At 38.2% G+C, this 14,217-nt stretch overlaps 1 long non-coding RNA gene across 1 annotated transcript in view; it reads right to left on the reverse strand.

Annotated features, from left to right (window-relative positions):
* Nucleotides 1–882: 882 nt before the first annotated feature.
* The window catches only part of LOC143858772 (uncharacterized), a 67,197-nt gene continuing 53,862 nt past the window's right edge, over nt 883–14,217 (reverse strand). Inside the window, exons 2-3 of the long non-coding RNA XR_013239037.1 lie at nt 1,524–1,595; nt 883–1,148 (exon numbers count right to left, since the gene is read on the reverse strand). This is a non-coding gene — a long non-coding RNA (uncharacterized LOC143858772). The remainder of the gene's footprint in view (nt 1,149–1,523; nt 1,596–14,217) is intronic.

Below are 14,217 nucleotides of genomic sequence, written 5' to 3' on the forward strand. Positions count from 1 at the left end.
TTTGACTCAAACTTATGTTATTGTAAAAATCCACTAGTTCGAAGAATCACTCGGACCAACAAAAACAATAACCAAGGCCGTCCATTTTTGGCATGTGCTGATTATCCTGTGAGTAAACTTGTTATCTATTTTCTTTTTTGAAAAAGTTGTTGGAAAACTTGTGGGAATGTAATGTTTAAATAACATGCAGGGCCACAATTGCAAATATTTTCGTTGGGATGACGAGGCCGGGCCAGGTATGGAGGAAAGGTTCAACACCGGATGCGCAGATGATGTCGAGAAGGGGATAAACGAAGAACATATCAAAGCAGTTGAGAAGGAGATTGCCTTCCTCAAGAATGAGATCGCCTTCCTAACGCATGAGATCGCCTTCCTCAAGAATGAAAATAGCTTGCTTAAAGTCTTAGCAGCTATAGGGATTTTGTTTTTCTTGTGCCTTGTTCATGTTAAAGCATGAAATTTCGATGCTTTAAGTATTAGTCTTTGTAGGGTTTTTTTTCATCTTTTTCTGGAAATGACAGTTGTAAATTGGGTTGAAACATGATGGGGTTGTTTATAATGTACTTATTTTCATGGTTGGAGTTGAAACATTGTTCAAGGCTTCTTGTTATTTCGGCTAAAATTGTTGTGCAATTTCCCTAATCTTTATGATATCTCCTGTGACATGCTAGTCGTTTTGTACTCCTCAAATAAGGGGGGAAAAAGGTACAAAATGTGGAGTAATAATGCTTAATCAGGAACCACTTATGAGATAGTTGTGGATGGTTCATGATGTCAGTTTGGGGCTTCAGCCCAACTCAGTGAGCCCAAACTCCATCAGATTTAATTTTTTTTTTAAAAGGGCTGTTTTAAATCTGATACAAATCAAGGCAGGCCCAATAGTCCAATCAAATAAATGTTAAAGAATATGCCCAAATACATTGGTTTGCAAGTAAGAAAATATAGGAAAATATTGGACATGGAGCCTAGCACACCTCTCAATCTCTCATATAATAAGCTTTTTATCTACCCACACAACCACTTTCATAGCAATTGAAGAAACGAGCCCAATGGACCCTTTGGGTTGTTGAAATTTTGTAATGGGTCCCCTATCAATAATCTTCTCCTCCATTAAAATATGATAAAGTGTTTTAAGATCATAAGTTAACCTGCAAAGAAACAATGGCTGATCATCAGATTGACATATAGCCAAAACTCCAATTAAATTTATATTTTGGGCGGTCAAAATTTACATATACGCAACAATCCACACAGAATAACCCAAAATGTATATTAATTAAAAGGTACAAATTTCATGCAAGCTGCAAATCTGATGTAAGCACAACATGTTACATGAAACATTTCCTCAATCAGGTTCCTCTAACATATACGCAACAATCATATCCTCCTCTTCATTAGGTATTTGAAGTACCTTGATCATCACAAGCATAGAGTTTCATAATTATAACTAGAAAAATGCTACACAAAACAACTTAAGTTGTAGATATGATAGAAATATATATTCATAAATAGAAAATGCTTACAGTAGCATGATATCCTCAACTGTGGCTGCAATGGGTGCAACGACCTCAACAGTTCCACAGTCACATAATGACCTGCAACAAAAGAGTTTGAACAGTTACAAACTTGTCATCTACGTACAAATCCCTTGAAGTAAACATACATATATTACTGCCTGAATAAAAACTACTAGAACATGCAAATCGTTCTAAAGAAAAAAAGACATGGAATAGTAACAGACCACAAAACTAGTGCAGAAGTTATGATACTAACTGCACTAACATATTCTCCTTCCTCTGTATGAAAGTTTATGAACAGAGTAATTACTTATGCTCAGAAAGTAACAAACTAAAAGTGGTTCAAATAAATATATGAGATAGATCATAGTTTATACGTACTCCTCCTATGCCTCTTCCTCTACGTCACCTTCCTCTTGCCGCTTTCTTTTAGGCTGCTTCTATTAGCATTCACCATAACAGAATCAATATATAAATATTAACAAATATCATTCCATATACACATACAAGTGAATAAATATGGAAGAAAACAAACCTCGCCTTTCTTTTTACATGTCGACTTATAATATCCTTTTTCGCCACATAATTTGCACATCCGTTTCTTTGGTTGGGATACAGATGTCTCTATGCCAGATTTCAAGCATGTTGGATTCTTTGGATGGCACTTGGTCTTCGCAACGGGTGGGTCTCGAATTGTGATTTCAGGTATTTGACTCACGCCAATGTTTGAATATACTTCGCTACCAACGATTGGTAACTCACTACCCTCCAATGTAACTTGCTTTTCTTTCTTCTTCAGCAAAAAGAAGATCACAAAATTCAGTCATCATGTTGAAAACTTTCTCATCTCTTCCGGGTCAATCAACCAGTCGTTGCCATCTTGAGATTAGGCACCACCTCTGAAATGGATTCACGCTACTACCTACTTGTGGCCTTGTAGATATTGTACCTCCTACTTGATACATTGCCTGAATAGACCATCTCCTCAACATGTAATGGTCGGGGACCTTCTTCAATTGTTTCGTATCCATAATACGAAGGATATGTTTGCATAAGATCCCCTCCATTTCAAACTTAGCACAATCGCATTCGACAGTCACTCCATCGGAATCATCATAAAATACCCTACACCATCTACTCTTCACATCATTTCTAGGACCTACCAAATATTCTTCCATGACCCCATCCTTGCTCAAGTGGTCGTACCAACAACCAGTACTATTCCTCAACTCATCCTGAAAAATGTTAAACATATTCCTCGTATAGAATATCCCGCCCCTTGTTCCAATGGGCTATTCATTTTCATACTTGCTTTCGAATATTTCGACTTGAAATCTTCTTCGACTTCCGTTTTACGACGTTGAACCAGTGTCCTATCACATGCATCTAAGAACTCATGCAAGCCAATTTTGCTATTCACATATCCATCAAAGAATGCATTCATGCTTTCGCTACGTTGACTCGAAGTCATTCCTGCAGTGAATGTGATTCGCCAATATGTAGGAACCCAATGCTCTTGCTGCTCCCACATCCTAGATAACCAATCACTTTCCCCGATTTCATATTTACAAACCAAATCTTCCCACAACTGCTCACAATCCTCCATGTTTTTTGAAAAAAAACACCGATTATAATCGAGGCATAAATCACTAGTCGAATCCCTCATCTCTGCAACATGTTCAAGCAGTTGCTTGTGTATGTGCTACGAACAAAATCTATGTTGGGTGTCTGGAAAAACTCTTCCAATTGCCTTTTTCATGGCCGGATCCATATCAGTTATTATTGCATCAGGTGCTTTACCATGCATTCACGTCAACCACTGTTCAAATAACCAATTGAAGGTTTCCTTTGTCTCATAAGCTAGCAGGGCACATCCGAATAGGGTCGACTGTCTATGATGGTTCACTCCCGTAAATGGTGCAAATGGCAGAGATAGCCTATTGGTTTTGTAAGTGACATCAAATACAATGACATCACTGAATGTCATGTAAGCATCTCTAGCCCTAGCATCAGCCCAGAACATAGATCGGAAGGTCCCATCCGTATCTAACTCCATCGAGAAAAAGAAATTCGGGTCTTTTGATCGCTTGTTTTGGAGATGATTGGCGACTAAGACAACTTCTTGGCCTATATTGTTCACCATCTTTTTTCTCAAATGGGAAGCAACTTGATCAGGTGTTACCACACCTGATATTCCATCGTTTGTTGAATTAATGGCCTTTGCAATCCTCGCAGCCGGCATCTGAGTCTCATCGAGACAGTTAATCAACGTCTTAACACTTTCACTCTTACTGAATCTATTATGGGAACAGTGCATTTGCCTCTTAAGTGGGGAGGTCAGAATGTGAGAATGAATGTCATCAAAGGTGGTCACTACCCACTTCCCATCTCTTAGTTTTATGATCATCTTAGCTTTGCAATTTAATCTGACAGCTCGTCGTTCCCTCCTTTCCTTACCATCATCAACTTTCTTTGCCTTACACTTTTTCACCCCCTCTCTATCACACACAAATTTCCTTGAGTTCACATTATTTGTTTTTTTAGAACTATTTGTACTGGATTTCCGTAATCCAAAACAGTAGCCAGGGCATAAGAATTGTAGAATTCAAACGCAGACATCCAATCATCAAACACTTGGTTCAGAAACGGCTTATTCACACTACTATTCTCACTAGTACCCTTATTGGGCGTACTACCACACTCATATCCGTCATTCATATCAGTATCTGGCCATTCTATATTATCTTCAATCAGATTAACCTCATCATCACCCCCATCATCAACCACAATAAGACCATGGGCGTCAACTTCTTCAATACCTAATCCGGAGGCTTGCGAAAAAGCATCATCAACAAAACCAGACTGTGCACGGTCATTATCCTCGATACGTAACCCACAAGGTTGCGAAGAGGTTGGTTCCATTTTTCTAGTAATTGAAAGAAGAGAAAAATAAGAATGTACCCACATTATAAATAACCATAAGAAAATCGTTTGTATGGTTCCAATATATAGAGGGGGTAAGGCTGAGGTCCACCTGGCCGGGTGCATAGTTACTTGTATACTGTGACTATCGTCCAGTGTACGAACTATGTCTGTTTTACACACGAAGTGTCCAGGTGTTGAGTATACTACTGGTGAGGTGGCTCTAGAAGGCGGGTATAGCTCACGGCTTGTACTCATAGTATCTTGAATAGGTCATCTTATATCACATCCACAACAAACCATAGCAAAAAGTAAACAAATCAGTCAATCACCAAGGCAAGGAAAAAAAAAACCCTCAATTTTTTTCTCTGAAAGTTAATTTTTTTTCTTATAGGGGTTAGATCAATCAATCACCAAGACAAGGAAAAAAAAAACAAATCAGTCACCAAGTTTGAAGCTGTAGGGGAGAATCGCACCCAAAAAAGTCGTGGAGAAGAGAGGGTGGCTCGGTTGGGGGCGTTTTAAACTTTCAGAGAGAAACAATTCCTGAAACAAAAAAAGAATTCTAAGTTGCAGAGAAATGGATTGAAAATGATCAAACACAGAAAACCCCTATTTTTTCCCTCTTCTTGTAGGCATTTCATCAAACAGATTGTGGGCATTTCACAAATAAATTTCCTGAAACAAGAAAAAAACAGAAAAAACACAAAATAAACTAACCTGAAACAAGACAAAAGGGGAGTGATATTTTCCCTCTTCTTCTAGGCATTTCATCAAAGAGATTGTGGGCATTTCACAAATCAGTAAGCCCCTATTTGTTTCACACAGAAAACCCCAATTTTTTCACACAGAAACACCCCAATTTTTTCACAAATCAGTAAACCCCATTTTTTCACAGATAATAAACCATAAACTATATTTAGAAGCCCTTATTTAGGGTTTTCTGTGGGTAGCGAACCCCAGAATCCGTAAGACATTCAGCAGAAAGCACAAGATACAGAACAATGCCCTAATATTTCACAATAGAAACCGTAAAGAAATTCTGGAGCGAAAAAAAAAAATCATATACAGAAGCATCGACCAGATCATGAGTTCTTGAATAAAGAAGAAAATCCCAAATTGGGAACTTGAATTAGACAATCAATTTAACTCTCCATACAACGGTTTATATGAAAATTTGAAGTGATTTTAGCGGGCAAAGAAATACCTGAGGAGCAGAATTTCGTGAAAATGGAAGGATGAACCAGATCTTTTGTTTAGATGAAAATGGAAAACCCTAAAAAAGTGAAGAAGAAAGGGAATACAAAATCTGATGAGAGAGATGAGATATATCTAGGGTTTTCTCATATGACAAAAAGAAAGAGATTAAAAGAGTTAAAAGACTAACCTGCATAAAACTGGTTCGAGGGAGACTTGAAACCCTCTTGGTTCGAGAGAAATCAGCTTGAAACCCTCGGTTTTTTTGACAGAAATCGTTGGGGTCGGTAGCCGTGGGGGAGAAGAGAGGCGTATCCGTAGGGGGGAAGAGAGATTCGAAGAGGGAGCCTTGAAACCTTGGTTTTTTTTTACAGAAATCAGTGTGGAGGAGAGAAATCTTGACAGCCCTTTCTTAAGAAACAAAAAAAAAAATCAAATAACTCACCTCTGTGTTGGGGGAGAAGTAGATCCGCCGTGAGCTTGAGGCCGTAGAGGGAGGAGGGTTCTTGGAGAAGCAGAGACCCTAGACCAGCCAATGGGAAGGTTGCGTGGAAACGAAACCTCTTTTCTTTCTTGTTTTTGCGTTATATGTGGGCCACCCTAAACCAGCCAATGGGAAGCTTTCATAAAGCCTTCAGCGCATGAAACTTTGGTGTGTTTAAGCGTATCAACAGTTTTCTCATATATATATATATATATATATATATATATATATATATATTACTTAATGGTATTTATTTGATATCATGTTCATGGAATGTGTTTGGAGTTGTAAATTCCCGAGCCCGAACTTGATAAATTTGATGAGCCGAGCTGAGCCAGGCTCGAGCTTGGTTGAATATTTGGCGAGCCGAGCTTCAGCCCTATTGTATTAAGAGCTCGTCACAAACCTGAGCCGAACTCGAGCCTTTGTTCAAACTAAGCGAGCCAAGCCCGAAAGCCCGAAAGCTCGGCTCTGCTCGTTTGCAGCCCTTGACCTTCACAACTTTCTCTCACAAACCGTCCATACCCTAAATACTTCTCTTTCTCTCAACTCCTTGGTGGGGCCTCACAAATATTTTAGGTCTTTGAACGCATAGGTCCCGCTGTACTTAAAAAAAAAGTGCACTTACATGCAGAGACATTATAACACGCATTTAAAAAAAATAAAATAAAAATCTTTGGCTCACCTTATTCGAAGATCCATATATGCCATTCATTTGTTGGCCAGATGTAAATAGGCCTTGCCCATAAAATCATCTCTACAAGATATCCTTATGACACTTCGATCTATTGACGGAAGGTACCATATAACAAATTGAAGAGTTAAGATCATCCTATATGGAGATAATTTTTCAGGGGAATGCCTATTTATATTGGGGCCAACAAATGAACGGTCTGAACAAGGTAAACCCCAAAGATTTTTCTAATAAATACTGGGCGTTGATAAATTCGCAATCGGTATTCGCCCTCCTTTTACTGAGTTGTGATTAGGGGTGCAAGTTTGGCCCTGTCAGCCCTGACCCACCCTGAGCCCGAACAGGGTCAGGGCTGGATTTTCCAACCCTGAGGGCGGGTCAGGGTTCATTTTTTTAGACCCTGACTCAGGTCAGGTCGGGTTCTGGGTTAATGCCTCGGGTACCCTGACCCGGCCCGACCCTAAGTTTTCTATTATAGAATTGAACCATCTGTGCATGTTTCTTTTGCTAATGTTTTCTATTATCTTGGATTGATGTTTCTTTAGATTATTATTATTAATTGTCTTTGTTGCCCATCATGTTGTTGAATTCATATTGTTTTATTTTGTTCCCCTTCTCTGTTTGTTGATCATTTTGTTCTATATGATAAGTGGTTGCTTTATTTTTGGCACTCTTAACATGTATTTGCACTAGGGTCAATTAAGGCTGGGCTGGCCCTGCCCAATCAGGGCCAATCAGGGCGGGCCAAGGCCAGCACTGAGCCCTGTAGGGCGGGCAATGAGTTGAGGTTTTTTGGCCCTGACTCAGGTTCAGGGTCTGTCAGGGCCGAGATAATGGGATCTAGGGTTTTGAAAAACCCGACCCAACCCGACCCTGTTACAGCCCTAGTTGTGATGTTAGAATGTTTCCATTCTTAGGTGGCCTAGTTGTGAGCCCATTCTATGGAAACTTTGGCCATTTGCCATTCTCAACATAGCAACATTCTTTGTATTTGACAAAAGTTGTAGAAGGCAATATGGCTTTGACGGTTTGATGACCAAGATTAGAGGCTAATCTTACAAAGCAAGATGCTTGATGCATATTGATTATACATCTCTCTCTCTCTCTCTCTCTCTCTCTCTCTCTCTCTCAGAGCAAGTGCCCTTTTCCATGTCTAAACTGGAGGTTTTACATTGGCCTTGGAAGAGTAGGACGGGAGAAAATACCTTTGAGCGTTTCTTGCTCAAACTAAAGATTTCGAGAAAGATGTCTCATGCTCCCGAGGAAGCTTAAGATCCAACTAACTTCAATGACCGAAGGTACAACTCTTGCTCCCCATTAAGAAATATTTTTTATTTTATTTTGATGGCCAAAGATCCACAAGGGACCAACCACAAGTTTTTATACAGTACATGTGAAGCCTCCAACCAGCATACACCAGTACTACCAGTACATCCTCTCTCTCCTCTAGCAAACCACACACCCTCACAACTTTCTCTCTCTCTCTATCTCAGCAACTCCTTGGTGGCTAAACCGCACCATTTTAATAAAAGGTACATACAAGTTTAAAATTTAGGTTTCGGTACCGGTTTCGAACCTTGAAAATTTGAAATTTCGACCGAAATTTCGGTCGAAATCTGGTACAAAACCCGAAACCAATATTTTATTCAATATTAAAATTTGGCCTAAATTTCAGTGAAATATTAAATTAATATTAAAAAAAAAACAGATTTTTTGGGTCAAATTTTGGAAAAACCGAAGTTCCGAAATTTCGGCCGAAATAAATGACCGTTTCGGTTTTGATCGATTTCGGTGTCGGTCTCCACTGAAATCCGAAATTTCGGATTTCGGTCGAAATTTAAAACCATGCATGCAACTACCTGTGAAGACCATATAAGGCCTTTTTTTTTTTAAAAAAAAGAAGCCCTCAGCCCCCACCTTATTCAAAATCCAAACCATTCATTTGCTAGGCCCAATGCAAATAGGCCTTGCCTATAAAATCATCTCCATAGGATGATCTTAACCCTTCGATCTCTATACAGAAGACACTGTATAACAGATCAAAGATTTAGGATGATCCAATTTATATGCTTTTATGGGAAAGGATATTTGCACCAGGGCCCAACAACCGAACAGTTTGGATATTTGAAAAAGGTGGGCCCAATGACTTTTATAATAAATACGCATTATATAGTGTTCGTACGTAGGTGTATGCATTTTTTTAAAAATAACCTTGTTAAAAGATGTAAACTATTCAGCTGTTAGGCCCAACATAAATAATTGGTACCAAAAAACTCATTTCCATATGGTGATCCTGGACTTCCTATTCCCATCCTTAGAGATTTCTAATTATATCCTAGCTTTCTGATCTTTGAACAAAGTGGGCCCTAGTGATTTTTTTAAATATGTGACTCGATTTCTTAATTTTCTGACTCGTAACTCGTAAGAGCTTTTGACAAGAATAGAAATTTAGTTATAATTATATTATATATCAAAAGATGAAGGCATGAAGCACATAAAAAGATCTGTGACAAGGTTATTACATTTCCCAAAAAGCTCTCAGAACCAATTAAAGAAAAAAAAAGACAGCTGGGTTTGTGCAAATATCAAAATATGGTTGTGGTGATAACATTTTCCTTGTAAATTTGTAATTTGTAAAAGGGAAATGATATCATCATAACCAAGTTTTGATATTTTCACTAAGGCAACTTATCTTTTAGCTTTTAAAGAGGTATCAGAAGGTTATTAAAATTTCGAAAAAGTTCTCACAAGACAATTAAAACAGAAAATACGAGATGGGTCGGAGCAATTATTGATCTATGGTTGTGCTGAAATCATTTCCCATTGTAAAATACCTGATTTTACAAGACAAAACATGTTGCATGAGAGAGCAGACACCTCACGAATAAGACAAAATCTGTTGCATGAGAGAGTAGACACCTCATTTCGGTCGCATTTCGTTTGAAACTTTTTGTTCCGCTATGACGAGAAATTTTTCTTAATAGTTAAAAATGTTAAAAAACCAGAAATTGCTAGAAAAATATAAATAACAATTAAATGGACCAAATATGTTAAAGATCCAACATTTACTTAAAGGAAAATCACTATCAGGTGAAAACTTGTGTTGACCAGATGAAAATATTTTAGAGACCAAATTACGAGTTTTTTATCGGACTTTTGGGATTCAATAATGTTTGGACAAGATAGAATTTATGAATTTTTAAAATTGGAAAAATACTCCATCATTTGGAAGTTAAGATTTTGACCCGACACGATTTTTGTTCTTGAATTTTATACTAGAACTGGAAAGTTGAACTTTTTATCTTTTTAAATTTTGGCCTTGAAACTATTTTGAATAGATTCAAATGGGGGTTATTCCATTATTTACACATAAATCTTAAGTAAATGGACAATAAAGATAGCAAAGACATTATTTATGTGACTAGTATGGGTCCTAAGATTTCGAGTCAGCTCGCTCCGACTCGTACGAGTCACCACACGACTCGTACGAGCTTCCAATACCAGTGAGTCACCCTTCTGAGTCGACTCGAAAAAATTTGAGTCGACTCGACTCGCAAGTCGACCCGTACGAGTCAAACGAGTTTCTCAACTATGCGTACGACACCATATAATGAGTATTTATTAGAAAATTCATTGGGGACACCTTGCTCAGAAAAATCATCTCCATGGGATGATCTTAACTCTTCGATTTGTTGTATGGCAGGGCCCAATTATGACATCCCTTCTCTCTCACTTCACACCTCGGAACACACTGTTCTTGTAGAGAGAAACATGCTTTCACATCTTCTTTTTTAGGGGAAAGCCTGTTTACGCTGGGCCCAACAAATGAACGGTTTAGATCTTCGAAGAAGGTGTACTCAAGTGCCTTTTTAAAATACATGTTATAATGTCTCCGCACATTTTTTTTAAATACAGGGAGGCCTACCTGTTCAAAGATCTAAAACATTCAGTTGCTTCAACATAGTTGTGTTGAGAGAGAATGTTATGAGGGTGTGTAGTTTTTGAGAGAGACGAGTATATGGTTTGAGAGAGGGAGAGAACAATTTTTGAGAGAGAGAGAGAGAGAGAGAGAGAGAGCGAGAGCTGGTTGTGTGCTTCACAACCGGTTAAAAGGGGAGAAGGGGGTGAATTTATCCTGGAGTGAATTTATCACTGCCCATGAGTTATTATAACTTTTAGAATGTCAAAACTGACAAGAATAGGTTTCTTTTCTTTTCTAAGTAGGGAAGAACAAAGACATCTAAGGTTGTGTGGGAGCCCCTCCCTGGCCTGCCATGCCCCCACGCCGCGCAGGTCGTGGTGAGTTGTCAAAGGGGCTGTTAATGTGTAAGCCCAAGGGTCTACTCTCCAATCTTGTTTTGATGATTCTAAACATAATTGATTGTGTTTTTGAATACTAATCAATTTGCTTTGAAGTGTTGTGTTTAAGATAGGATTGATCGTTGAAGAAACCAACACTCAACTTGGTCATGCTTGAAGATGTACCAAACAAGAGCCAAAGGAGCTAAGTGTAGCTCACATCATCACTCAAGCAAGCATCCAAAGATGGAAGATCATTTGAAGACCAAAGCTAAAAAGGGATCGAAGATTGCATAGGTATCATTGTACATCCTTTCTCTTTAGAGTTTCAAGTCAAGGCAAAGTATTTTCAAAGTGTTTTCAAAATTATTTTTCAAATAACACTTAAAGAACTTCAACGGTTTAGTGAATGCTTATGTGGTGGACCAACATGTTGGGACCCTCATAAACATTCCAAAATTATCATAGGAGTCAAGTTCCAAAAGCCAAAAATCACACATTAAAATATCAGATTTTTTAGGCTTCTCGGAACTCCGAGATTTTTCTCAGAGCTCCGAGACTGGAGCTCGAAACTCCGAGAGTTCCCTCGGAACTCCGAGAAAAGGTCCAGTAGCGTCTGGACATTTTCTCGGAACTCCGAGACAATTTCTCGGAACTCCGAGAAATGGTCCAGTAGAAATTTTATTTCTTCTGGCCGTTGTCTCGGAACTCCGAGAATATTTCTCGGAACTCCGAGAATTCTCGGAACTCCGAGAATGATTCTCGGAACTCCGAGAACCTTGCGACAGCTCAAAAAAGAGCCGTTGGGTTTTGATTTAAAAGTTGATTTTTGTTATCTACACCCCCAAACGGTCATATTTTGAGGAGAGACTATTTATACAACATCTAGAGGATTATTTCCTCTCTCTTGATTTTTGAAAAACCCTCTTAAGCACTCAAGCTAACTTGCAACCCTTTTAAGCTTAAGATTTTTGGTTTTTCCCAAACTTGCCTTTCACTTGTGAACCTATTGAGTTTGGATATTTTAGAGCTATCACTTGCAAATCTTTGTTGAAGAGCAATCAAGGAACTACAAAGGGCATCAAGCTTTCAAGAAGAAGCCAAGCTATCAATCTTTCATATCTTGTATAGGTGGCTAGGGCATTCCGTTTTTAATTCCCTAGAGAGCAACCGCTTAGAACTCGGCGGAGAAGGAGAGTCTTTGTAAAGGTGTAAGGGCATCCTTGTTTAATATCCCTTGGAATTGTAACCGCCTCGGAGCTGGGCATCGTGGAGGTCTTCAATAGTGGAATCCCTCAAGTGCGACCTTGAGTAGAGTGGAGTAGGCCGTTGGCCGAACCACTATATATCGGTGTGTCATTTCTCACTCTTGCATTTCCATCATTGTTTGGTTTGGCATTTCATTTTGTTTTTCAATTATATTTGCAGTAACCAAATATTTAATTAAGTGAAGAAAAATTCCAATTAGGGTTCATAGGTAATTTTCAAAAGGCCTAATATTGAGTTAAATTCAATTCACCCCCCCTCTTGACTATTTCAATTGGTATCAAAGCATCGTCTCTAATTTTTAGAAAACCCTAACCGGTCTAGAGTAAAGATTCTAAAATGGCAAACTACCCTCAACACCATGAAGGTTATTCAAACACTAGGCCACCCTATTTTGATGGAACAAACTATGGTTTTTGGAAAACCAAAATGAAAATCTTTTTAACCCAAGACTATCAAATGTGGAGAGCAATTAATAATGAATACATCTTACCCACAAGAAATTTAAATGATTGGACCGAAGCCGAACAACAAGCTTCGAATTATAATGCCAAAGCCATGAATTCTCTTATTTGTGCTCTATCTCCCGGAGAATTCAATAGAGTATCAAATTTGAATTCGGCTAAGGAAATTTGGGACACTTTAGAAGTCACCCATGAGGGAATCAATCAAGTAAAAGAATCTAAAATGAACCATCTTTTTCGGCAATACGAACTCTTTTAAATGACATCCGATGAAACAATTGCCGACATGTACACTAGATTCACCAATCTTGTAAATGGATTAAGGGGTCTTGGAAAACAATTTTCCAATAGAGATTTAGTGACTAAAATCCTTAGGTCCTTACCTTTGTCTTGGGAATCCAAAACCTCCGCAATCACCGAAGCCAAGGACATGAACACATTGAACCTAGATGAACTAATAGGGTCCTTGATCACCCATGAAATGATTTTCAAAACAAAAGCACCCGAAATCGAAACTAAAATCGAAAAAGGAAAAGTAATTGCTTTTGCTTGTAATGTAGGTGAAAATGAAGATGCAAAAGAAGACATGGAAGATGAAGTTGCCCTCCTAACAAGAAGGATCAAATTCTTGCAAAGGAACATGGGAGGGATGAGAAATAGAAGGACAAACCCTCCATTCAAGAAGAAAGAAGAACTCGGTGATGGATCTTCTCAACCACGATGTTACGGTTGCAAGAAGCTTGGACACATTCGCCCGGATTGTCCACTCAACAATGAACCCACTTCAAACAACCGCTTCAAGAGAAGAGAAGGCAAGAAAGGAATGACCGCCACGTGGGATGAAGAAATTGAAAGCGAAGGCGAACAAAATGATGGCGAAGATTGCTTGATAGCAAGGAACGTATGCTTCATGGCCTCAACAAACGACAACAATGAGGTAAACACTTTAAATGATGTTATTGTCTTAAAAGAAGTTCTAGATTCCTTACAAAATGCAAATGATGAACTGGAAATTCAATTTGATAAAATTGCATCACTTGAAAATTCTCTTGCTAACATGATAAAAGAATTTGGTTGGTTAAAAAAGGATCATGAATTTTTAGATGATGAAAATGAAAAATGCAAAGTAAAAATTCATGAGCTAAATGCTACCATTAAGAGTTTGAATGAAAATCGACAAAATCTTTCTATTGAAAATAACAAACTAAAGCATGAAAACGGTAAACTATCTTTTGAGTATGATGAACTCAAGAAACTCTTTGAAAAATTTGAAAATAGTTCATTAAAATTGGATAGGCTTGTTAATATTCAAAGAATGTCAAGTGATAAAAGTGGACTTGGACACAAATGGAATACTACCATATCTAACTATAA

This window comes from Tasmannia lanceolata, unplaced genomic scaffold (genome assembly GCF_043159265.1).
Source record: "Tasmannia lanceolata isolate RefF3 unplaced genomic scaffold, GAP_Taslan_0.1 ptg000026l, whole genome shotgun sequence".
Lineage (NCBI taxonomy): Eukaryota > Viridiplantae > Streptophyta > Magnoliopsida > Canellales > Winteraceae > Tasmannia > Tasmannia lanceolata.